Consider the following 24,746-nt stretch of genomic DNA (forward strand, 5'->3'; position numbering starts at 1 on the left):
GAGATGGAAACAGTCTGTGATAGAAAAGCATGTGTGTGTGATTAAGAGAGAGAGCGTAAAAAACTCAGTTCACTTGTTTTAGGGAAGCACGCTGAGGTGGAGGCTGATGAGCTTTTACCAGGACATTAGTTCATCAGTCTGACTTTAAATACTCTGCAGACTATGGATTAGCAATGGGGCAAAATGTATGGAATGTGGAGAATAGTGTGTGTTTGTGTTAAAGTCACATGAAAAACTCTACAAGTCATGACTACTAACGCTGCTGTGAGCTTTCTAGTCCTATGATCTGAAAATTAAAGTGAAGATGAGAGAGAATAAAATTCAGAAGTAATTTATCTGAACAAAATGGTGGAATATTTTAAATCCTGTGTGTGCTCATTAAAGCCCTAAAGGCTGTTTGTGTTCTGTCAGGAGTTTAACTGCACTCATAGCAACTATTAGACTTTTTTATGTAGCTTTTGTCATATTAATCATTAAAAATGTAGCAACATAGTTTTGAATGACAGGGTCCCTGCTATTGCATGGTAAAATATAAAATGTAATAATGAAATCAACTTAAGGCGTCCCAAATGCTGTAATAAATGAAGCATGAGTTGAGCAGATGTCAGCATGTGGCCCCACCTTTAACACTCTCTCTTTTTTTTTTAAACCTTGTTACAGATGGATGGACCTAAGTCTAAAAGTGCAGTCTGGCAGTATTTCAATCGGCCAACACCACCAGGGAAGGCTGTGTGTTGCTGCTGAGCTCGTTAACTCCCTGTATTTGTGTTGTGTTTGAACTTCAAACAAAGAGAAGTCATTATCGTTATAATTAAATTTGACTTTATTTTCTGTGGAAAAATTTCAGGGAGCTATTTATTTAAGCTTTTATTCAACTTTATAAGAGATGCTTCTGAGTCTAGGAAGTCCATGCACTTCTGGAGCTATTATTTTGTATTTGTTTGATTAAATAAACATGCTTTAGGCATTTAAATGAAGTTCAGTGTTTGCATTATTCAAAAATTTTATGCCAATTTTTACACTTTTACTGCAAATGAATATCGGCTCCAAATATCTGTTATCAGTCTCCTCTAACTACTAATAATCAGGATCGGCCCTGAAAAACCCATATCGGTCGATCTCTAATTTTGATACTAATGATAATTCAGAAACCACCCCTTCTATTCTCTGGGAGGCATTCAAAGCACCAGCATACTTGAACTAGACAATCAAACCAACCTTCTGGACAAAGACAATGCCCAAAAAACTACATAAAAAAAACTATCAGTCTTAAAATATGAATATAAAAAGATACTCTCAGCAAGGGTTAGTAAGGCGTTCTTATTTACCAAAGAGAATTTTTTAGAATTTAATGACAAGCCACAGACTTTTAGCCCCACAAGTCAGAAAACAGGAAAGTGATCGCACAGTACATACAATCAAATCTGATAAAGGTGAGATTCTGATGAAACCCATGGACATTAATGATCGATTTCTCCAATTTGACAAAAACTTGTACACTTCCAAAAACAATACAGACTATACGGCTACACAGGATTTCTTGGATAAATGCAATCTCTCCCAGTTAGATGAAATAATCCCCTCAGCTGAACTCAGAAATCTCTATTGAAAAAGTAAAAAAAAAAAAAAAAGCCATCACTTCGCTTTAAAGCAATAAAGCCCCAGGTCCTGATGGCCTTCCAGGTGAACTGTATAAAAAAATCAACAAAATTCTCTGTCCATATCTCCATAAAGTGTTGCCTCTAGCCCACTCTGATGGGGTCCTTCCTCCCACCCTAACAGAAGCGCTCATTACAGTGATAAACAAAAAGGGTACAGACCCAGAAGACGTGGGTTCTTTTTGTCCTATCTCTGCTTAATCAGGATGGGACATTCTTTTCTAAAATTTTGGCTAACCTAACCTCTTATGGTACTTTAGGGCAGCCCAGCTTAGATCGGCTTTCTTCTGGTTCTCTGAACATTCCAATTGACCTTGGGTTCAGATAGAGAGAGAAAATGCCAGAGGACTTACTCTAGATAGGTATCTGTATTCAGATTGTTTGAAGAAACTGAAGAAGGACACAGTTAACCCATTTCTAAAAAACACAATTAGAGTTTGGTCTGAAACACAAGACATGTTTGGAGAACAGCCTGGGATATCACAGTTCAGCCCCATTGGGGACAATGCATTATTTAAACCAGGTAAATCTGATCCTGGATTCAGCCAATGGGCGCAGTTGGGACTGCAAAGGATTTCAGACCTTTATAAAGATAATATTCTAATGTCCTTTGAAACTCTTAAAACAAAATTTGGAATCCCTCAAACCCATTTGTTCACATATTTTCAGATTTGTAGTTTTATTTGCTCCAAGATGCAGTCGTATCAATGTCCTCCTTTAAGTATTTTAGAAGAACTAGCAACATCAGACCCCAATAGTAAGGGGAAGATCTCAATGATATATAAAAAAAATGATAAAAATGACTGAAGAGTCCTCAAATTATAGAAAACTAGCATGAACAGAAGACCTCCAAACAGGTATTACAGAGCAGGAATGGGAGAAAGCTTGTTCCCAGGCACAAACAATATCCATTAATAGCAGATTTAAATTAATTCAATATAACTGGCTTATGAGAACCTATAGAACTCCTGAAAAACTTCACAAATTCAACCCCAATATCCCAGACACCTGTATAAAATGTGGAACTGACAGAGGTACCTTGTATCACTGTATTTGGAAATGTGAACATATGCAAGAATTTTGGAGAAGATTAATTCACACAATTTCCAATATTATAGACAAAGAAATCCCAATGTGCCCAGAGATCTGTGTTCTAGGTCTTATTCCAGAAACTTTAGCCCTTAGAACTCATGACAGTAGGCTGGTGAGCCTCTGTCTAATACATGCATCTTATAGGTAGACATTGGAAAAGTGTTGATTGTCCATCGTTGAATTCATGGATTGCTGAACTCTCATCCTGCAGAGCTATTGAAAGGCTCACGTACACAATTAAACGGAAAACTCATATCTTCCACAAGATATGGAATTCATTTCTAAAATTTTTGGAATCAAGGCCTGATATCTCATCATCACCGTAATGTCTAGAACAGACGCGTATTAGATTTGAAAGGTGTGTCCCTCTGGGCTCTATGCACAGCTCCACCACTTCCTGAACTTAAGGCAGCTCCTTTATTTATGATTTATTTCTTTATTTCCTGTCTTTCATTATTGGACACACTGATTATTCCAGGTATGTCTGACCACAGTAGTCTCAACAACAAGTAGCAGACACACCTGGGTTAACCAGTGTGTCCAATAATGAAAGACAGGAAATACAGGAGCTGCTGTTTTTTCCCTTTTTTTTATTGGCACAAAGCAATTTACAGAACAAGAAAGGGAAAATGTTCCAGAAGAGAAAAACAGAAATACATTAGGAGACATGATGGAATGATGAAACATAGAACTGTTGAAAATATCTGAAACAAAATAAACAAAAAGATTAAGACATTTGCAGTGTACTGAAACTAAAGAAACAGAAAAATATATATGTGACTGGACAATAGAGCACAAAGGACTAAGGCAAGATACATTTCAAACAGCAAGGACTGAGATCATCTAGAATAAAGTTTTCTGGCTTTGTTGGACATTTTTTCAATAAACTTAAGAGATCTGTAATAATTAATGAAATCACATATAAACAAATTAAAGGAGGGGTTCGTGTTTCTCCACTTACAACAATGAATATGAAATTTAGCCAAAATAATAATAAGGTGAACAATATCTTTGATGTTTACATCTAAAGAATCCACATAATAAATAATATCAAATACAGAAAAAGACGGAATATTTTCAGTTTTAAGGACAACTAACTGTGAATATCAGCCCAAAAGGAAATGCTGTGTGAACATTTAAAAAACAAATGTTCAATGGTTTCAGCTTCAGAGGAACAGAAAACACAGGAATCCACAGCAAAGTTAAATCTTTTGTGTAAAAAATCCTTAACAGGGTAAACTGAACATGCAATTTAGAAATGAGTTTCCTTTACTGTGGGAGCAACAGGACACCGAAGATAAAAAGAAAAACATTTTTCCCTCAGGGTGGTTTTGATGTTAGGTAAAGCAACTGTGTTAAAGTCCCCAAAGTTTTTCTGTTTAAAGCTAGACAGATCATTTTTTTTATTGTTGCACCTTCTATCGAACAGATCAATGTCATTGACTTTCAAACCAGGTCAGAAGGGAACAGATAAGGGGCAGGGCAGACCACCTTGGATTATTTGAACTAATGATGTTGGAATCACTTTACAGGTTTGATCATATTCTTTTCTTGTGCTATTTACATTGTATTTCCTAGAGAATTCTTCAGATGATAACAGGTGTCTTTCTGTGTTCAATAAATCCAAAACAAATAATGAACCATTATGAAACCATTCAGCTTTAAAAACTGACTTTCTATTTCTAATAATCAATCTGTTGTTCCATAAAATAGTGTTGTGTGGGCAGAAGTTATGGGTAAAAATCATTTTGCTAAAGTTCAATGCTTATTTGTGGAAGTTCGATAACTTAACAGGAATTTGATGCACTTCAAAATCACATTTCAATAAGAAGTCAATCCATCCAACTTTACTGAATAAATTATTTGGAATGGGGCTGGGAAAGACAGTCTTTAACCACTGCATTCTCACAGATGTGATAACTGATTCAAATTCCATGGCTTTTAATCCCCCTTTATCATAATCTCTGACAAGTTGAGTTTCATGGAGGTAGTGAGTCTTATTTTTCCAAATAAATGTAAATATTCTAGAGTTAGATGACTTGATTACTTTTGCAGATGTGTAGAATGGTTGTCATGGATACAGAAGTGTGGAGAAGCCTTGGGCTTTAGATAGAAGAATCCGGCCCAGTAGACAGAGGTCTGTTATGAACCAGTGACTGAATCATTTCTGTCCATCTTTTGACCTTGGAATAATATTGAAATCAGTTCTTTTAGTTCCATTTGTTGTGATTCTAATTCCCAGATACTTCACTTGGTCTTTCACTGGGATATTAGCTCTACTGTGAACATCACTGGTATGAACAGATCACAGCTCACATTTTTGGAGGTTCAGTGATAAACCAGATGCTTTGGACAAAAGGTTCATTTGAATAATTGCTTTAAAGGAGCTGCCTTAACCCTTTGATGCATGAATTATGAGAACCTTCGTCAAGATTTTTTTCCTGAGTGTTTTTATTCCTCTTTGGGCATGAAAAAAAACCAAAATGATTCAATTATTATTATTTTTTAAATTAACCTGTTTTTCATGGAGTTACACAAATGTCCACTCATTTGGACACCGTGTTTAATTTTTGAAACAAAGAAACATGTATTTAAAACGCAATATCAGAAAGTGACATAGGGTCAAAACACGGTATTTGAAATCTGTCTGACAGGACATTTTTAGAGACAATTTGACAGATTAGTGTTGTTAAATGACCCACATTTTTACTTTTAAATGTGCTTTTGCTTTAGTTGGTCCATAAGGGATTATCCAAAACAAGGAGCTACTTTATGTTGAAATAAATGTTGGAATGGATATCAATTAAAGTTGGCTCTGACGGGACATTTTGACCCTATACTGTGTGAAAACTATGAAACAAAAGCATTTTTGATGCAGCTAATCTGATGTTTTCTCACCTTTTATCATACTCTAATATACTCAGTTCTTACTCACTTCATGGAGATAATAGAAAAAAACTTTTTGTTTAAGGAAACTGTTAATTACAGTCTAATAACAATTACCAATTGATTTACACTCAGTCATGTTCCTGCAGATTATGTTTGTCAAGAACATAGAGTTACAGTAATGGTATGAATGTCAGTGTATGGGATGGTGCTGAAATGAAAGGGAAACAACAAAAGCCATGAATATACAAGAGAACAGCTGGAGAACAGCTGTCCACTGGAGTGAGCAGAATGCATGAAAGGGTTCAGTTCAGGAAGTAGTGGGGCTGTGCATATGCTGCATTCCAGAGTGCTGGGAGGTAGAATCTATCTGACTTGGACTGAACTCCATCCCACCTCAAAGTATTCCAGCTGATCCACGTTGAACACAAACTACAAACATGGAGATGGCAGATCTAAGCTCCTATTTGCTTTGATAGTGAGGAGGCATTTGGACTGTGGACAGTCCAGTGTTCTCATATACGCAAACCAGATGGAAGAGGCCAAATGACGGAGGAGCTAATTAGACATTGTCAAGTTTCTTTTCACTGGGAACTTTCACACTGTGCGCCGCTATTACGGAATAACAATGAAAAAAAAACCAAAACAAAACAATAAAATATAAAATAAAAATCTAATTAAGTAAAATAAAATACAATCTAAAATTGTTTGAAGTAAAAGGAAATAAATAATGAAATAAAAATGAAGCAACATAAAAGAAAATAAATAAAACAAAACCCAAATAACATAAAATGCTAAAATAAAAGAAAAAACACAATTATATATAAAAAAAAATAAATTAAATGATTATCAGGGTTTCATATGTTCATTGATTGGAATTTTTGGCTTTTTTTTTTTTTTCAAGTTTTGTACATGACAAACATGCGCAGAAAAAAAATGATTTTTTGGTGTAGTAATATTTATTAAGTTAACTGTCACACTTTATTTTCTAATTGTAAGTATCAGTGAGAACTGGAATTATTCAACTAAAACTATAAAATAAACTATGAAATAAAATAATGAAATAAAACAGGAGCAATATAAAAGAAAATAAATAAAAGAAACAAAACACAAATTACATAAAATAAAACGAAAAACACAATCATATAAAAAATAAAATAAATATGTAATAATTTTCAGTCTCTAATATGTTTGTTGATTGGAAGTTTTTTTTTTTTTTTAAAGGTTTTTACATAAACTTGCACTGAAAACAATGATTTTTTTGGTGTACTAATATTTATTAAGTTAATTGTAACAATTTTTATTTTTTAATTGTAAGTATCGGTGAGAACTGGAATTATTCCAGTCAAACTAAATATGTCATTGGTGTAATAAATAAACTGTGTGGGCACAGTCAGTTGTATTCTGTATTTTCACATAATATTCAAAGGTTAGAGTCAGTGCACATGAACCTAGAAATACCAAAGAAGTTTTAATAGGCAATTTAAACTGCACAACAAATATGTCAAATGTTGTGTAAATGTTACTTAAATATTGTCCATTAATAAAAGTTAGAAAAAGTATTGTAGCGAGACACACTGATGGTAATGGGGGCAGTTTGTGCCCAGTCATGTGACTCATGTAGTTTCAACTGTCACTGAGTCATGTGACAGTGCACTACCTTACAAGTTGTAAATATTGGTTCAAAGCAGGTTTGTGTTCTGTGTTCTGTAGTTCTCTGACTCATGTTGTGCCTATAGGGGAGAGTATCTGAGTGAACTGAAGGAATATTTCAGTTTGAGCCCATGACTGAACGCTCTGTGCTGCTGTCAGATAGTCTAGGCTGGTTTTCATCAGCATTATCACATGAAAGGAAATTCCACTGCTCACTCAGAAGTGTGTCTTATAGTAGAACCAGGAAAGCACGACCAGTGTTCAGTCTGGTAACTTTATTCTAGCAATATGTCACAGTATCAGAAAATCCCCTTGAAAAGTCATTAGTTTAGGAGCATTAGCATTTTCAGTTTGAAGCAGTCAGAGTCCAAATAAAACTTCCAAAGAAGGAGAAAGTCACATTTAATGACCATATTAATAATCATCAGTAAATTACCTGAGGTTTGTTAGTAAAATAAACATATATCCACAAGTAAAGTTTACTTGATGATCGCCCTTGTAGAATTTACTTATAATTCTAAGTGCAAATACTTTCCTAAGTTTTCTGAAGTAAATAACACCCCCATTTTTTTCAGTGTGGTCATTTCACATTCCATGTGTCAGTGTGGCATACATTGTCCAAGGCAAAAGAACATCAACAACTGACAAATATTAAATTAGAATACAAATACACATCAGGAAAAAGAAGTCTAGAAATAAAAACTGATAAGAATTAAAATAATACAAGATAAATACAATAAAATAAATAAATATTGTAAACCATTGCACAAGGGGGAAATTCAAGTATTGATTTCAATGTGAAATTTATGGAACATTTCATATAATTTTGTGGCTTTGAGGTTTTCAATTAATTTCAGGGACTTTAAGTTTAGTTTGAATTCATTTATAAAAACAATCAACTTGGGCGATGACTTCAGAATTCTATTTTTGTGACTAAAAAATTGGCAAGTCCCAAAAACCCATTCCAGCAGAATTCCTTGTTGTTGTTCTGGAGGATCATACTAATGTGACATCAGTGGTTCATATGGAATTGGAGAATGCTGGGATCTGTAGTTTGATCCAATTGTTAATGTCAACCCAAAATAAATGCACCACATGACATGAAAAAAGTATCTGGTCAGTAGTCTGAGTGTCATCAGCACAAAATGTACAAATATGATCATCACTGCCAAACCGCAACCTGAGCAAATCCTTAGAGGGACAGATGTTATTCCTAATTTTACAGTGTGTTTCTGGAACTTTGGGGGTACAGGGAATTTCATGTACTTTGTTCTAAGTTTATCAACTGAAGATTTATCCCATTTTTGTAATATATTATTTTTGTTTTGTTTTCCAGGGAATAGAATTTCTGTCAGACAGTTTCTAATGAAATGATTATGACATCAGTGAAATTCTGATGAACAAAATCCAAAGGTTTTCTTCTTCCCTTGTTGTTAGTCCGGCCTTAGAATTGTCTGGAGCAGATCTCTGCTGATCCTCCTGGACACAGTCCTCTGTTAGTGAGTTCTTTTGTTGGAAGCTCCAAGGATGAGTCAGGATTCACCTCTGTCTCATTTTTATACATTGAATTGGATTGGATCTGATCACAAATAGACAGAACTCAGTACTGAAGATCCACCCGGAAAGAAAATGGATCCGTGCGTCACTTTTCTTGTCCTTGTAAGCTGATCCCCAAACTATGGGCTGGTCCTGTGGCCTATGTGGGTTGGGTCAACGAAAAATGGGCTGGTGTTATCTGACTGTAAGTCCAGCAGATCTACACTGTATGGAACCCTGTGATGACAGTGTGTCTACATCTGGTCTACTGTGTTCAACAGAAGAGAAGAGAAGAGAAGAGAAGAGAAGAGAAGAGAAGAGAAGAGAAGAGAAGAGAAGAGAAGAGAAGAGAAGAGAAGAGAAGAGAAGAGAAGAGAAGAGAAGAGAAGAGAAGAGAAGAGAAGAGAAAATAAGATAAGATAAGATAAGATAAGATAAGATCAGATCAGATCAGATTAGATCCTTTATCTGCTCTGAAGTGAGGAGTTCAGTGCTGAGGCCCAGTTCTAACAAAAACTGAGTTCTAATTAAATGAAGCACAAATCCAGTCTTTCTCTGGTTAAATCGTTTTCCCTGAGAGCTGAGGAAAAGCAGCTGGATCTGAGAGTGAACTGATCAGAACTGATCAGAAATGAAGGACAGAAGGCCTCTCTCTGTCTCTGATCCTCACACACAAACTTTTCCAAGGACTCCCATAAACACACATGCATGTTTCCCCCTCCCCCCTCCCATCCTGTCTGCCCTCGTACTCTTTCTTTCCTCCTGTCCTCCACACTCCGACCAAATCCACTGAAAAAGTTCCACCACGTGACCACATGTACTGTTTGTACGTCTGGAAGATTTGACTGCACCAGCTTTGGTTTGGATTACAGGAGACATTCACTGTCACATCTGTTTTATCACATAATGCATACACTGTAAGAAAAAACACAAGAATACACTGTAAGAAAAAACACAAGAATACACTGTAGGAAAAAACACAAGAAGACACTATAAGAAAAAACACAATAATACACTATAAGAAAAAACACAATAATACACTATAAGAAAAAACACAATGATACACTATAAGAAAGAACACAATAATACACTATAAGAAAAAACACAATAATACAATATAAGAAAAAAAAGAAAAAAACACAATAATACACTATAAGAAAAAAACACAATAATACACTATAAGAAAAAAAAACACAATAATACACTATAAGAAAAAAACACAATAATACACTACAAGAAAAAAAACGCAATAATAAATCATAAGCAAAAAACACAATAATACACTATAAGAAAAAGAAAAAAAAACACAATACACTATAAGAAAAAAACACAATAATACACTACAAGAAAAAAAAAGAAAAAACACAATAATGCACAATAAGAAAAAAAGAAAAAAACACAATATACTATAATAAAAGAAACACAATAATACACTATAAGAAAAAATAAAAATAAAAAAAATAGTACACTATAAGAAAAAAAAAGAAAAAACAAAATAATAGACTATAATAAAAGAAACACAATAGTACACTATAAGAAAAAAGAAAAACACAATCAACTATAAGTAAAAACAGAAAAAACACAATAATACAGTGTAAGAAAAAAAAAAAAAAAAAAAAAAACAATAAGAAAAACACAATAATACACTATAAGAAAAAAACACAATAATACACTATAAGAAAAAACACAATAATACACTATAAGAAAAAAACACAATAATACACTATAAGAAAAAAAGAAAAAAACACAATAATACACTTTAAGAAAAAACACAATAATACACTATAAGAAAAAAACACAATAATACACTACAAGAAAAAAAAAACGCAATAATAAATCATAAGCAAAAAACACAATAATACACTATAAGAAAAAGAAAAACAAACACAATACACTATAAGAAAAAAACACAATAATACACTACAAGAAAAAAAAAAGAAAAAACACAATAATGCACAATAAGAAAAAAAGAAAAAAACACAATAATACACTTTAAGAAAAAACACAAGAATACACTATAAGAAAAAAACACAATAATACACTATAAGAAAAAACACAATAATACACTATAAGAAAAAACACAATAATACAGTATAAGAAAAAACACAATAATACACTATAAGAAAAAACACAATAATATACTATAAGAAAAAACACAATAATACACGATAAGAAAAAACACAATAATACACTACAAGAAAAAACACAATAATACAGTATAAGAAAAAAACACAATAATACAGTATAAGAAAAAACACAATAATACACTATAAGAAAAAAACACAATAATACACTATAAGAAAAAACACAATAATACACTATAAGAAAAAACACAATAATACACGATAAGAAAAAACACAATAATACACTACAAGAAAAAACACAATAATACACTATAAGAAAAAAACACAATAATACAGTATAAGAAAAAACACAATAATACACTATAAGAAAAAACACAATGATACACTATAAGAAAGAACACAATAATACACTATAAGAAAAAACACAATAATACAATATAAGAAAAAAAAGAAAAAAACACAATAATACACTATAAGAAAAAAACACAATAATACACTATAAGAAAAAAAAACACAATAATACACTATAAGAAAAAAACACAATAATACACTACAAGAAAAAAAACGCAATAATAAATCATAAGCAAAAAACACAATAATACACTATAAGAAAAAGAAAAACAAACACAATACACTATAAGAAAAAAACACAATAATACACTACAAGAAAAAAAAAAGAAAAAACACAATAATGCACAATAAGAAAAAAAGAAAAAAACACAATATACTATAATAAAAGAAACACAATAATACACTATAAGAAAAAATAAAAATAAAAAAAATAGTACACTATAAGAAAAAAAAAGAAAAAACAAAATAATAGACTATAATAAAAGAAACACAATAGTACACTATAAGAAAAAAGAAAAACACAATCAACTATAAGTAAAAACAGAAAAAACACAATAATACAGTGTAAGAAAAAAAAAAAAAAAAAAAAAAACAATAAGAAAAACACAATAATACACTATAAGAAAAAAACACAATAATACACTATAAGAAAAAACACAATAATACACTATAAGAAAAAAACACAATAATACACTATAAGAAAAAAAGAAAAAAACACAATAATACACTTTAAGAAAAAACACAATAATACACTATAAGAAAAAAACACAATAATACACTACAAGAAAAAAAAACGCAATAATAAATCATAAGCAAAAAACACAATAATACACTATAAGAAAAAGAAAAACAAACACAATACACTATAAGAAAAAAACACAATAATACACTACAAGAAAAAAAAAAGAAAAAACACAATAATGCACAATAAGAAAAAAAGAAAAAAACACAATAATACACTTTAAGAAAAAACACAAGAATACACTATAAGAAAAAAACACAATAATACACTATAAGAAAAAACACAATAATACACTATAAGAAAAAACACAATAATACAGTATAAGAAAAAACACAATAATACACTATAAGAAAAAACACAATAATATACTATAAGAAAAAACACAATAATACACGATAAGAAAAAACACAATAATACACTACAAGAAAAAACACAATAATACAGTATAAGAAAAAAACACAATAATACAGTATAAGAAAAAACACAATAATACACTATAAGAAAAAAACACAATAATACACTATAAGAAAAAACACAATAATACACTATAAGAAAAAACACAATAATACACGATAAGAAAAAACACAATAATACACTACAAGAAAAAACACAATAATACACTATAAGAAAAAAACACAATAATACAGTATAAGAAAAAACACAATAATACACTATAAGAAAAAAACACAATAATACACTATAAGAAAAAACACAATAATACACTATAAGAAAAAAACACAATAATACACTATAAGAAAAAACACAATAATACACTATAAGAAAAAATACAATAATACAGTATAAGAAAAAAACACAAGAATACACTATAAGAAAAAAACACAATAATACACTATAAGAAAAAACACAATAATACACTATAGGAAAAAAACACAAGAATACACTATAAGAAAAAACACAAGAAAACACTATAAGAAAAAAAACACAGTAATACACTATAAGAAAAAAAAACACAATAATACACTATAAGAAAAAAACACAATAATACACTACAAGAAACAAAAGCACCTCCTTTGGTTTGGATTCCAGGAGACATTCACTGTCACATCTTTTTGACCACATAATGCTTCTGTAGTGTCACAATAAGGTTGATAATATTTGTTCTGTCCACAGTCGCATTAATTTTGGATTATTGATGATGGAGAATCGGACGGCTGCATCAAGTCTTCATCCCATCCCAAATTGGAGTCTGGACTTTCTGGAGGTGAATCCATGTGTGAAAATGATGTCTGATTCTCCCTGAACCATTCTGTCACAAGCCTGATGATCCTGATCAATCCGCTCATTGTCCAATCTGTAGGACATTAAAGATATGCATCTGCAGATTTCACACAGTTTAGGAGTTCAGTCCAAGTCTATGGAGTCCATGTTGTTGACAGTCTATGATCCAACAGCAGAAGGATGAGGAGAACTCCAACCTTCACACAAACATAGAGTCATCCTCCCAGTGCTGTGTGGAGGACACATGTCAACATTCAACTCCACACTGGAATCTGGGATACACTGGAAAAAACAAAAAAAACACGTAAAAACAAACACCATATTATTCCATCAGCAGGGGTGCCGAAAAAATACTGTTAAATAACAGAATATAACCATTTCATAAAAATACGGTAATTTTCCATAATTAAAATACAGTTTTTTGCCCTAACTTTACATGAGATTTTGCTTTTTTTTTTTTTTTTTTTTTACTTTTTATGTTTAATAAAGAATATTTACATGTATTAAAACAATCCAATTCCCTATAAATATATATATATATATACATATATATATATATATATATATATATATATATATATATATATATATATATATATATATATATATATATATATATATATATAAATAATTTTCAGTGAGACTCAGTTGTCCAATCCACTGATAAAAACTGTATTTGGACAGTTTATCAGTGCTTATACATGTTATACATTCACAAAAATACATTTATTCAACATTTTTGTTGTGAAACCTCCTGTAATTACACAAGATATTTGTCAATGAACAAACAAGTCTGGTTCAACTGACAGAACTAATACTTCTTTAATGGTTCATTGTCAGCAATTTTATCTCGTTTTATTTTTTTTAACTTTAAATTAACAGTTTAATCTCATAAATAGAAATAAATATTTGTGAAATGACGATATATTTGCAAATGTATTTTTAACTGTACTTTTCTGAAAAAAAAAAAATCTTTTAAAAAACAGAAATTTTTTGGTTATTCACAGTTACAGTTTTTTCATGTTATTTTACATTTGACATGTAAAATCACAGTCTATTCGTGGAATTTCATTGATATTTTCCTGTATCTTAAAAATACAGGAAAAATCTGTAAAATAAACGGTAAAAATTCTGTTAAATTACATATTTTTTTTACAGTGTACACACCACATTTCCCACTCCTTCATCACCATAACCTGTTGGAAAACAGTCAAACAAATGCAAGAAACTAAATGTAAGCGAGTCTATGTTTTAATCTGACTTCAGAAACACCCAGTGCTGCACATGATAACACATCAAATCGAAAAAAGTCACATTTCACTGATAACAACTGTTAGGTTTCTCTGCAAATCCACCTTTGTCTTCTTTCTACATTAAACCAAAGAAAAAGAAGAGGTGGTGACTGAAATGGAACAGAACAAACACATGTGTTCAGGACCAGATGAAGCAGACAGACTAAATGAACTAGTTAGGTCATCGACAGGACATTTTCAACACAACCAATATTTGATGGTTTCTCCTTAACACATGTGTTTCCTGTATGAGACCAGAACAGAACAGATAATAACACAGATTTTGATTGAGATTGAAAAATGTCAGGTTCTCTCCAGTGTTGGCAGATTCTGTAAATAGTTACAGAATCACAAAACACTGCAACAACTTATTTAGTTTGGTCATTGAAAGGAAAGAAAAACCAATTCAATGTATTATTATTATTATTATTATTATTATTGTTATTATTGTTATTATTATTATTATTATTATTATTATTATTATTATTATTATTATTAGGGCCTGAGTGCTGAGAACTGTCTGCAAAGGCCCTACTGTACATTAGGGATGTAACGGTACAGGTTCTCCACGGTTCAGTCCGGTCAAAATAAACCATCTATTGTAAATGTGTTTATTTGGGTTAAAGCTAAAAGATAGTCAAGGTCCATTTTGTGAAGAAAAAACTGCCGACATATTGTCAACTTAGTAGCATCAATGCCAATCTCCTCTGCACCATAAGTAGTGGGGGTACCTCTGACTGAGGGGGGAATTAAAAAATAAATAAATAAGAAATCATGCAAAAATAATGGAAATTAATATGGACAGCAAATTTATGATGAAATGACCAATTACAGCAGCTTTCACATAAAAAAAAAAAACAAAAACAAAAAACAGAATTTCAAAAGTTTAATCTTAGCAGTTATTTCATGGTGTGTGCTTTGATGGTACTTCATCTCCAGTACCAAAATACTCCTTTATGACTCCTTACATCCAATTTAAAAATACAATTAAACAATAGTATCATGGAGCTGATGGAAAAAATCGACATGGTGGAAGTTGTTTCAGAATAAAGCTGTTCATTCTAGTGTAAGATGTTATGAGAACAGAAAGTCACAGTTTGACAAAAAGAATGAAATAAAATAAGAAACACAGACAAAAACACAACCTGGTGCACATATGATCTAAAAATGAGCAGGAATTTCACTAAACTAGTCACATATCTAAGTCTATTTTCAGTCCAAAAGGAACAGATTTGATGAGGATTGAATGTTTTTTCTCAACATACGTGTCTGTAAAAACACTCAGTTTGGATTGTTGATGGAATAAATGAACATAAATGAAATGTACTAGTATGTTCTGACACTTTCTGATGTGAATAAACTGAGAATGACAAGTGGAATGTTGGAACTCTGATCAGTATCAGGTGGAGAACACAGGCCGGGGCCAGAAATATATGAAATGTTGGGTTTGATTTTATTTTATCAGCAGAAAAAAACTTTGGATTAGAGTCAGAAAAAAACTGGAAATGAGGTTTTTACTCCATTTAATAAAAATTATAATGAATTTTGTAATGAATCCAAATGTTTTTTTCACTGTAAATGTCAATGTAATGTAAATCAGACTCAGATTTATGATAATTCTACATTTAAGCAACAAAACAACATGTTACACAAACTGTAGACATGAATGAATGAATGAATGAATGACTGAATGAATGACTGAATGAATGAATGAATGAATGAGTGAATGAATGAATGAATGAATGTGAACATTTTCCTGCTAAAAGATGCTGAAGTATTTAGAAAAAGATGGAAATAACACTCACAAGCCTTTACGACTAAAATACTGTGATTCCACCAATAAACAGGTGTTTATGGATGTAAATGTACAAAGGATAAAGTTATAATGTTAGGAAAAAAATATATAATTTTATGAGTAAAGAGTCTAAATTCTGTCCAAGTTTAACCCAAAAGATGAATTGAATGCATACGTGGAGGCTATTCTCCAGATATTTCCACCTCTTTATGACTTTTCTCCAAACATTCTGTCTTTCTTCTGTAAATACGCTCCTTTAAAGTCATGCTCATTTTCAGACTAAAGCCATAATCCTCTCACTTTGTAAAAACGCTGATAGATGAGTTATTGTGAAGGCGTCGTCTCCGTTAGTGATTTCTTCAAACATCTTCTTCCCTGAAACTATTGGTGGAATTCATTTCAATTTCATCTGTATCTTCTTTGGGACAATGTTTACAAAGTTTGTTCACAGTTTGTAAAAATGTAGATTTGTAAATATTCTAAATGTTCCTTTCCTTCTAATGCTCCATATTCTGATGGTTTCTAACATGTAAATGGTTCCAGATATCAGTCTAGTTCCTATTGATCACTGATAGAAGTCATATCTGGACTGGGATTGGATGAGTTGAGTTGTCCTCCAGTCAAAGTCCCGCCCACTTGTATAGTTAGATTGATGTGCATCCAGACCACAGGACTGGAGCATAGAGACAGAACCTGAACAACCTCACACATTCAACTGGGGATTGATTCTGGATAGTCCAGTTCCACTGGATGAACAAGAAATCACACATTCACAATCATTTCATGACAAGAGGAAAAAGACTTTATTCCAACATTATGGGCAGCAGTGTTCTAGCAGAAGAACCTGGAAGTAATGAGCACTGCAACTGAAAACTAGAACCAAACAACCAACAGGAACGAAATAAACAACAGCAAGAAAAATAGAAGGAAATAATCAGCAAAATGTACAAACATTAACAAAATAATCAACATAAATGAAGAAAAAGGAAAACACAGGACAAATAATTCATCATAATTAAGTAAATTCTAAGAATTCAAGAAAATGAACAAAATAAGCAAAAAAATAATCCAAAAATTTGTCGTAATATTTCAAAATGAAAAATAGTAAAACAATAAAACAGAAACTTTGAAAGAAACGACAAAGTAACAAATGAAGAAAATGAAACAAAACAAGCAAAAGAAAAAAAATGGACAACAATGTGAAAATATAAAAAAAATCAAATGAACAAAATCAACTAAATGAAGAAAAATATGACAAATGAATCATCAAAATGTACAAAAATTAACAAAATAATTGCCAAAGTGAATTTAAAATGAATAAAGAAAACTCAGAATGATCAGAAAAAATAAAATAATGAACATAAAAGAAGAAAAATGAAAACACTGGACAAATAATTCATCGTGACAGATATAAAAAGAAATTAAGTAAAATTAACAAAACAAGAATCAGAAATAAACAAAATAATTGTTGTTGAATTCAGTCTGATTTCTGTTCTTGTTGTTTCTAAATGTTCTGTGTATTTGTGGACGATCAACTCAGACAGAAGTGAGTTAAAATTCAACTGATTTGACTGAACAATTTCAGGTTGAACAAAACACAACTACCGTACTTTCTGGGCTATAAGGCGCACCGGAATATAAGCCGCAGGTGTCCACGTTGTGACATGAGATATTTACACAGAAAGATGGTAAACAGAAAGATTATTTAAATATTTATTTCCCTACCTTAACTGCTTTAATCCAAACAGTGCCTGGAACACGGCAGTAAACGGCAGGAACACAGCTGGTTCAAAACCCAAAAAGTCATTGATCTGTATTTTCATCTTCCTTCTGCTCATTAAACCACTGCAGTTGTCTTCTACAGTGTTCTTCAGTTGAATAGCTTCAAAGGCTCCATCACACTCCTTCTACGTCTCTCCTCCGTTGTTGCTCAATGACACTTCAGTGCTGCAGCTCTATTTCCTTCTTAGACAGACACATCGATTGCTTTTAACTTAAAAGCTGCAAAATATGCATTTCTTCGTGTGTTTTCCATGATGAGGGTTTGTGCGTGACACGCAAAAAGATTGTTCAAAGTTCAGATTCAAACTTCTCCTCTTCATCACCTCTTCCACCTGTCTGTCTCACTTTTGTGCTTCCTGCTAGAGCGCACCCTGGTGGTCGTTAGCCCATATAAATTTATACTCCAGCTGCATCGCTGTATAAGCCGCAGGGTTCAAAACGAGAAAAACATAGCGGCTTATAGTCCGGAAAGTACGGTATACATTTACACAACTATACAACACATCGATTCAACTACACAACACAAGTACACAACAATCTACACAACTATACTACACATCTACACGACTATACAACACATCTACACAACTATACAACATCTAAACAACACATCTACACAACACATCTAAACAACACATCTACAGAACTACACAACACATCTAAATAACACATCTACACAACTACACAACACATCTAAACAACACATCTACACAACTACACAACACATCTACACACCACTCAAACACACTGTGGATCCTGTGTCCATCAGTCTAAATCCTCCAAACAGTGGTTCAGTGAATGTGGTTTTGAAGGTGTACATGTGGATCAGTTTGTCAGAGCAGACTGTGTAGAAGGACACAGATCCAGCAGGACAGTCCACATACACTGAGACTGTACCAGAGGAGGAGGAGGAGGAGGAGGACTGAGGGAGCTCTGTGTATTTGTTATTATGCCAGACACCATATTCACCTCCATAACACCTCAGACTCCAGGACTGATCATTTAATCCAAACCTACAGTCTTCACTCTCTCCTTTCCTTCTGATTCCTCTGTAAGTCACTGCTATATAAACCCCTCCACTCCACTGGACCTCCCAGTAACAGCGACCAGTCAGACCAGTTGAACACATCACCTGTTCCCAGTACTCAAATCTGTCCTGATGATCAGGATATGACTGAACCTCCTCCACTCCTTCCACCTTCTTGTTGTTTTCAGACAGTTTGAGTTTTTCGTACGCTGTGTTTGGATCCAGGGTGAGTTCACAGAAATCTGATGGACAGAAGAAAACACAAAACAGCTGCAGTTATTGATCAGTGATCAGCTTGATTTGACTTTAGGGACAGACTGTAGAATGACTTGTTGTTTGTAATTGTGTCCCTGGTTCACACACTGTTACTGTGACACACATGAGCATATGTTGGATTGGTCATGTGTGTGTTTTATAGCTGTAAGCTAGCTGCTAGCTGTGCAGTCACAAGGAAAGACGCCGCATTAGTCGGAATAGAAAAGCACAGTTACACAACCTTACCTGGTACCACATTACAAACACTAATACTCAACAAAAGAAGAAAAACTGAACACACTAATCAGTCAAATGAATCATCAATCAGTCAAATGAATGAAAGTGAACAAAAAACTAAATTAAATACAAAATTAGCAAAACTAATAAAACAAAATATAAAATTATTCAGTAAAATTTGTAAAAATGAAACAAACTGAACAAAATAATTAGAAAAATGAAAAAAATGCTCAAAGAAAATGAATAAAATGTAGATTTTGTTGAATATTTAAAGGATGTTCTTTGTAACTTTGCTGTTCTCACTCTATTTAATTTAGTTTGTTGTTCATTTTGGTTCAGTTTGTATTCTGTTAAACACAAGTACTGATAGTTGTACAAGTCCTAGTAGTTCATTCAAAGACCAAACACAGAAGTCATGAAGTTCTCATGAAAATCTTCCACAGAAATATGTGACTAAATAAATGCTGATCATGTGATCCCATAGATAATGTGTGTTCCAGTGCAGATGACTGATGGGTAGCAGCGTCACAGCACTTTAAACCTCCACAGGTTTGAGTTCTGATGGTTTTGGGGAAATTCAGGATGGAGACAAATAAAGGTCTGGTCTGAAACGGGTCTGTGTGAGTTTTATGTCAGAGAAGCTCTGAGATGTGAGTTGTAGTTGTGGTTTTTCTGTCTAATGTCATGTAGGCAGTAGTCAAGGACAGACAGACAGGAAGTGGAATTTACTGACATTTCATTCCAATGCTTCTGTTCAGTCTGTGTCTCCAAGTTCACTGTCAAAAACCTTCTGATCAAAAACAAACTGTATTAACTACGACCTTTGCACAGATTTATTCATTGAATCCTTCCCTTTTTCCTAATTGTCCATAAAATCCATAATATTACAGCCTTTATCTAATGGATAATAAATATTTATGGAAGTGATTGGATGTTTTGGGTTGAACTTGTTTCTGTGACAAACTTTCCTCCTGAGCGACTCAGCTGTGTTTTGGACTTTATTGTTTGTTGGTCTTCCACCTTTATCAGACAGCGGCACAAGAACGACACTAGAATGATCCATACAGACAGAGGAGGTGTGATCGGCCAATGGTCTGAGGTTCTGAGGACTCGTCCCTCAGGGTATTTGTGTCATGTGATCCGTGTCCTGACCAATCAGCTGTCAGCTCCTCCTCTGTCTTCACTGACAGTTGATGTGTTTTCTAATGTGGTACCAGCTCCCACTGTATGTTCAGGTTGGGTTTACTCTGGAATCCAATGGAAATCCACTTACACTTCCTCAGACCTGGTTTCAACCATCGGACTCCACTGGGCTCCAACCTGAAAGGAGGAGGGGTGGGGGGGTCAGAGCAGCATTAAACATGGACATTCCATCACTGTGATCCACTCCAGCTTTTCTGTTCACATCCAGTCCATGGTTCCTGTCAGTCCCTTATTGAAGGTCTGTATCTGTGACCGTGGTCTGGAACTTCAGTAAAGGATGTGGAATCAGCTGTGACAGAGTGTTCCTGTCAGCTCCACCTGTTCTATCACACATTCTGTGTGTGTGCATCAGCTCAGTCCATACCTGACAGTGTCCAGTGTCCAGTGTGGATCCTCCACTAGAGCACACAGCTCCTGTCCTGAGGCTCCTGGATGGTTGTAGCTCAGGTCTAGCAGTCTGAGATGGGACGGATTGGACTGTAGGGCTGAGACCAGAGAAGAACATCCTTCCTCTGTGATCAGACATCCTGACAGTCTGCAACACAAAACATCACACATCATCTGAGGAGGAAAAGAAGCAGCGTCAGCTGTTGGACACAGTTATTCTGTGGATGGATTTCAGCACAAATGGGATTGACCTGGAGCCAGCTTCTATTGGACTGACTCGCTTCAGGACAAGATCTGAACACAGACTCAGATTAGTCCAGTCCCTGTCCCTAGTCTGGAAAGACCTGGGGCCTCATGTATAAAGACTTGCGTGGATTTCATACTGAAACCTTGCGTACACCCAAATCCAGAAAAGTCAGAACGCACAAAAAAATCCAGACGTATAAAACTGAGCGTACGCCCGAATCCAAGAATCCAAGACTCCAAGACTCCTCCCTCTCCACGCCCACATTTAAATATACAAATTAGTATAAACGGGGTCTGCAGGGGCGATTCCCTCTGGGATTCCCCTCTCTGCATGATCAGATGATGATGTCAAGGTGGACGCGAAGCGGAGGACGAAACAGGCGGAAGAAGAAAAGAGACGAAGTTAAGCTGTTTGAGCAGAAAGTTGACGATATTGTGGGTGACACTTTTCTCACAGGGCTGACGTGGACCACCCCCAAGGTAAATATATATTTAGTATTTGCGTAAGTCACATATTAGTTTATTCTACAGGTCATACACAGTCTGATCACAGCCAAAGAAGATAATGGTTCATACGTAATCATGTCAGGATATCAAAGAAGAATTCAAAGACTGTGACTCATGTTTAATTACTCATATTATTATTTTCCAACTATGAGACAGCAGACGGTCAGACGCAGTATCATCCTCCTGTCACAGAGGCTTCTGTTGACTCCCCAGTGTTAGCCGGTCCTCTGGTCCACCACAGCCCACTGCTGATGCCCGTCCGACCGGTGTCCAGAACACCGGCATGGGTCTATGCTGACCCGAGTCACATTAGGACATCGTGAGGACAATTGGCGGTGTCTATGAGCGACTGGACTGACTAATAAATGTTCTCACAGACATGAACACTACATTAAAGGCATTTATCAACCAGTGAATTTTGAGTCCTTGTCTCCTTATATGGTTGTTGCTGAATGTCCTCCCGGGCAGGATTGGCATTGATGGATACAGGGTCTGGTTGGTTCTGGTTCTGGTGGTGGATGTGCTGCTCTGACAGCAGGATGACGTGTCGGTGTGTTTATTGTTCTTCTGTGTATCTCCGATGTGCCCATCAATCGGAGGAATGACCTTTTTCACATTATTAACAGTTTTTCAGTGTCACCTCTAAGTGTCGCCAAAGGTTCCAAAGCACTGGAAACGTGCGTACGCCAGCTGTGGAGTTGGTGTGAAGGACCGCACATTTCCACGGTCATTTCAGTCTTTATACATCTGAATGTGAGCGTGGAAAAGGGCGTACGCCAGGTTTTTGTGCGTACGCACGCTTTATACATGAGGCCCCTGATCTTTTATTGTTACTCAGGCAAATTTAACTGGATGAAGATTGACTTTGACCAAATATAGACACAAATGTCCACATATTGGTCCAAAAACATCAAGTGCATAAATGAACATCCTTCAGCACCTCCAAATTAAAGGTTCAATGGTTCTGGGGTTCCAGGGTTTGAACAGACAAACCAGTTCCACTCCAGTCCAACCCTCAGACTGTAGACACTTTACTGTCCTTTGGATCATATCTGTAGATTTAGACTCATTTGGTTCAAATACATCTTCATCCAGTTTAGTTCCTGTGTTTGTTTCATAGAAATAAAGGAACATGCATGTGTTTCATGTCAGACACTGAACAGCTGCTCTGAAAACCAGCTCAGACTGATCCACTACAGGTACATCATGGTTTGAATCATCATCGTTCACACTGGTTGAACAATCCAAACCTGAGAGTCTCCAGTTTACAGTCTGGACTCCTTAGTCCAACTGACAGGATCTTCAGTCCTGAATCTTTCAGGTCCATGTTGTCGAGGTCCAGAAGAGTCAGACAAGAGTACTGGGATCTGAGACCTGAGGACAGACCTTCACAGCTTCTCTCTGACAGGTTACAGATCCTCCACCTGGAGGACACAGATGAGATTTGGATTGCAATCAGGTCAGGTCTGGACTGAAGGACCATCACAGTCCACATAGATCTCAGTTTGTTCTACAGCTCAGATCCAAATAAAGCTGCACAATTTAGGGAAAAACACATTTTTTATTGTAATTTGAGTCTGTTTGCTTGTTTATCAAATCAAATGCACAAATGAGTCATTTAACAAAATCAAATCAAACATAAAAACTGAAATTAGTGTAAAAATACCAAAACTTAAAAGTAGAAACACCTTAATGTTGTGATTTTCATTTTTCCTGTTTTCCACAGTATCTCCATCTGCTCAGTGTCACTGAATCCAAATCATCACCGTAGAACAGAGGTGGGGTTGAACTTCTATTCCCTAATTTTCCATTTGGATCACCATAAATCCACCTAAATCCTGACCTTTGAATTAGAGCTGCAACCGATTAATCAACTAGGTGCTTGAAGTCAATGCAAAAAGTCCCGATTCGATTAATCGACTTGAATTGATTGAAGGGAGATATTCTATTGCAGTTTTCCTAAAATTGAAGCTTCTTTGTGCATCATGATAAGCGTCCGTGTGAAACACAACAGTGGAACCAATGTTTAACAATAGAGACATGAAGGAAACAAAGCTTTGATTCAGGAGAATTGTGGTTGAATGATTTTTTTGGTTCACTTTGAGTCGATTAATTGGTTGCAGCTCTACTTTAAATTTTCATCTTTTTCCATTTTATAATTCCACAGGTTGATTTAGTGATTCCACTTGTGTTTGACTTGATTGTGCAGCTCTAGATCTAATACACCTGCATTTAAACAAGTACAACATGATTTAATCAAACTCAGTCAGGACCAAAAGATCAGAAAGAATTGAATTCAGATTCTAACTTTATCTGACCTGAGAGTCTCCAGTTTACAGTCTGGACTCCTTAGTCCATCTGACAGGATCTTCAGTCCTGAATCCTTCAGGTCCATGTTGTTGAGCTCCAGATGTGTCAGACTACAGGACTGGGATCTGAGAACTGAGGACAGACCTTCACAGCTTCTCTCTGACAGGTTACAGATACTCAACCTGGAGGACACAGATGAGGATACGATCAGGTCAGGTCTGGACTGAAGGACCATCACAGTCCACATAGATCTGAGCTCAGGGAGGAACACGATGCTGCTGAGAGTAGGAGTGGTTGTTTGGGTTCCACTACTAGCGTCTAGATTTGATTATTTGTCTACTCTTTGTTCATCTCATTGCATGTCTGGTAGGGCTGCAGCGACTATTCGACTAATAATCAACGGCAAAATCAGTCAACGACTAATTTCGTAGTTGACGGGTCGTTAGTGATGTCATCATGTGTAT

General features: G+C 34.4%; 1 protein-coding gene and 1 long non-coding RNA gene across 2 annotated transcripts in view; one reads left to right on the forward strand and one right to left on the reverse strand.

Moving 5' to 3' along the window:
• Positions 1-24,746, forward strand: part of LOC115434010 (zinc finger protein 431-like) — a 215,746-nt gene that overhangs the window by 105,341 nt on the left and 85,659 nt on the right. The gene's annotated exons all lie outside the window — the stretch shown is intronic.
• LOC115434055 (uncharacterized) lies at positions 13,361-14,606 on the reverse strand. Its single transcript, XR_003937471.1, has 2 exons — positions 14,409-14,606; positions 13,361-13,523 (listed from the first exon to the last, which is right to left on the reverse strand). It is a non-coding gene; the product is annotated as an uncharacterized LOC115434055 (long non-coding RNA).

The sequence above is a fragment of the Sphaeramia orbicularis genome, chromosome 2 (genome assembly GCF_902148855.1).
Source record: "Sphaeramia orbicularis chromosome 2, fSphaOr1.1, whole genome shotgun sequence".
NCBI classification, from domain to species: domain Eukaryota; kingdom Metazoa; phylum Chordata; class Actinopteri; order Kurtiformes; family Apogonidae; genus Sphaeramia; species Sphaeramia orbicularis.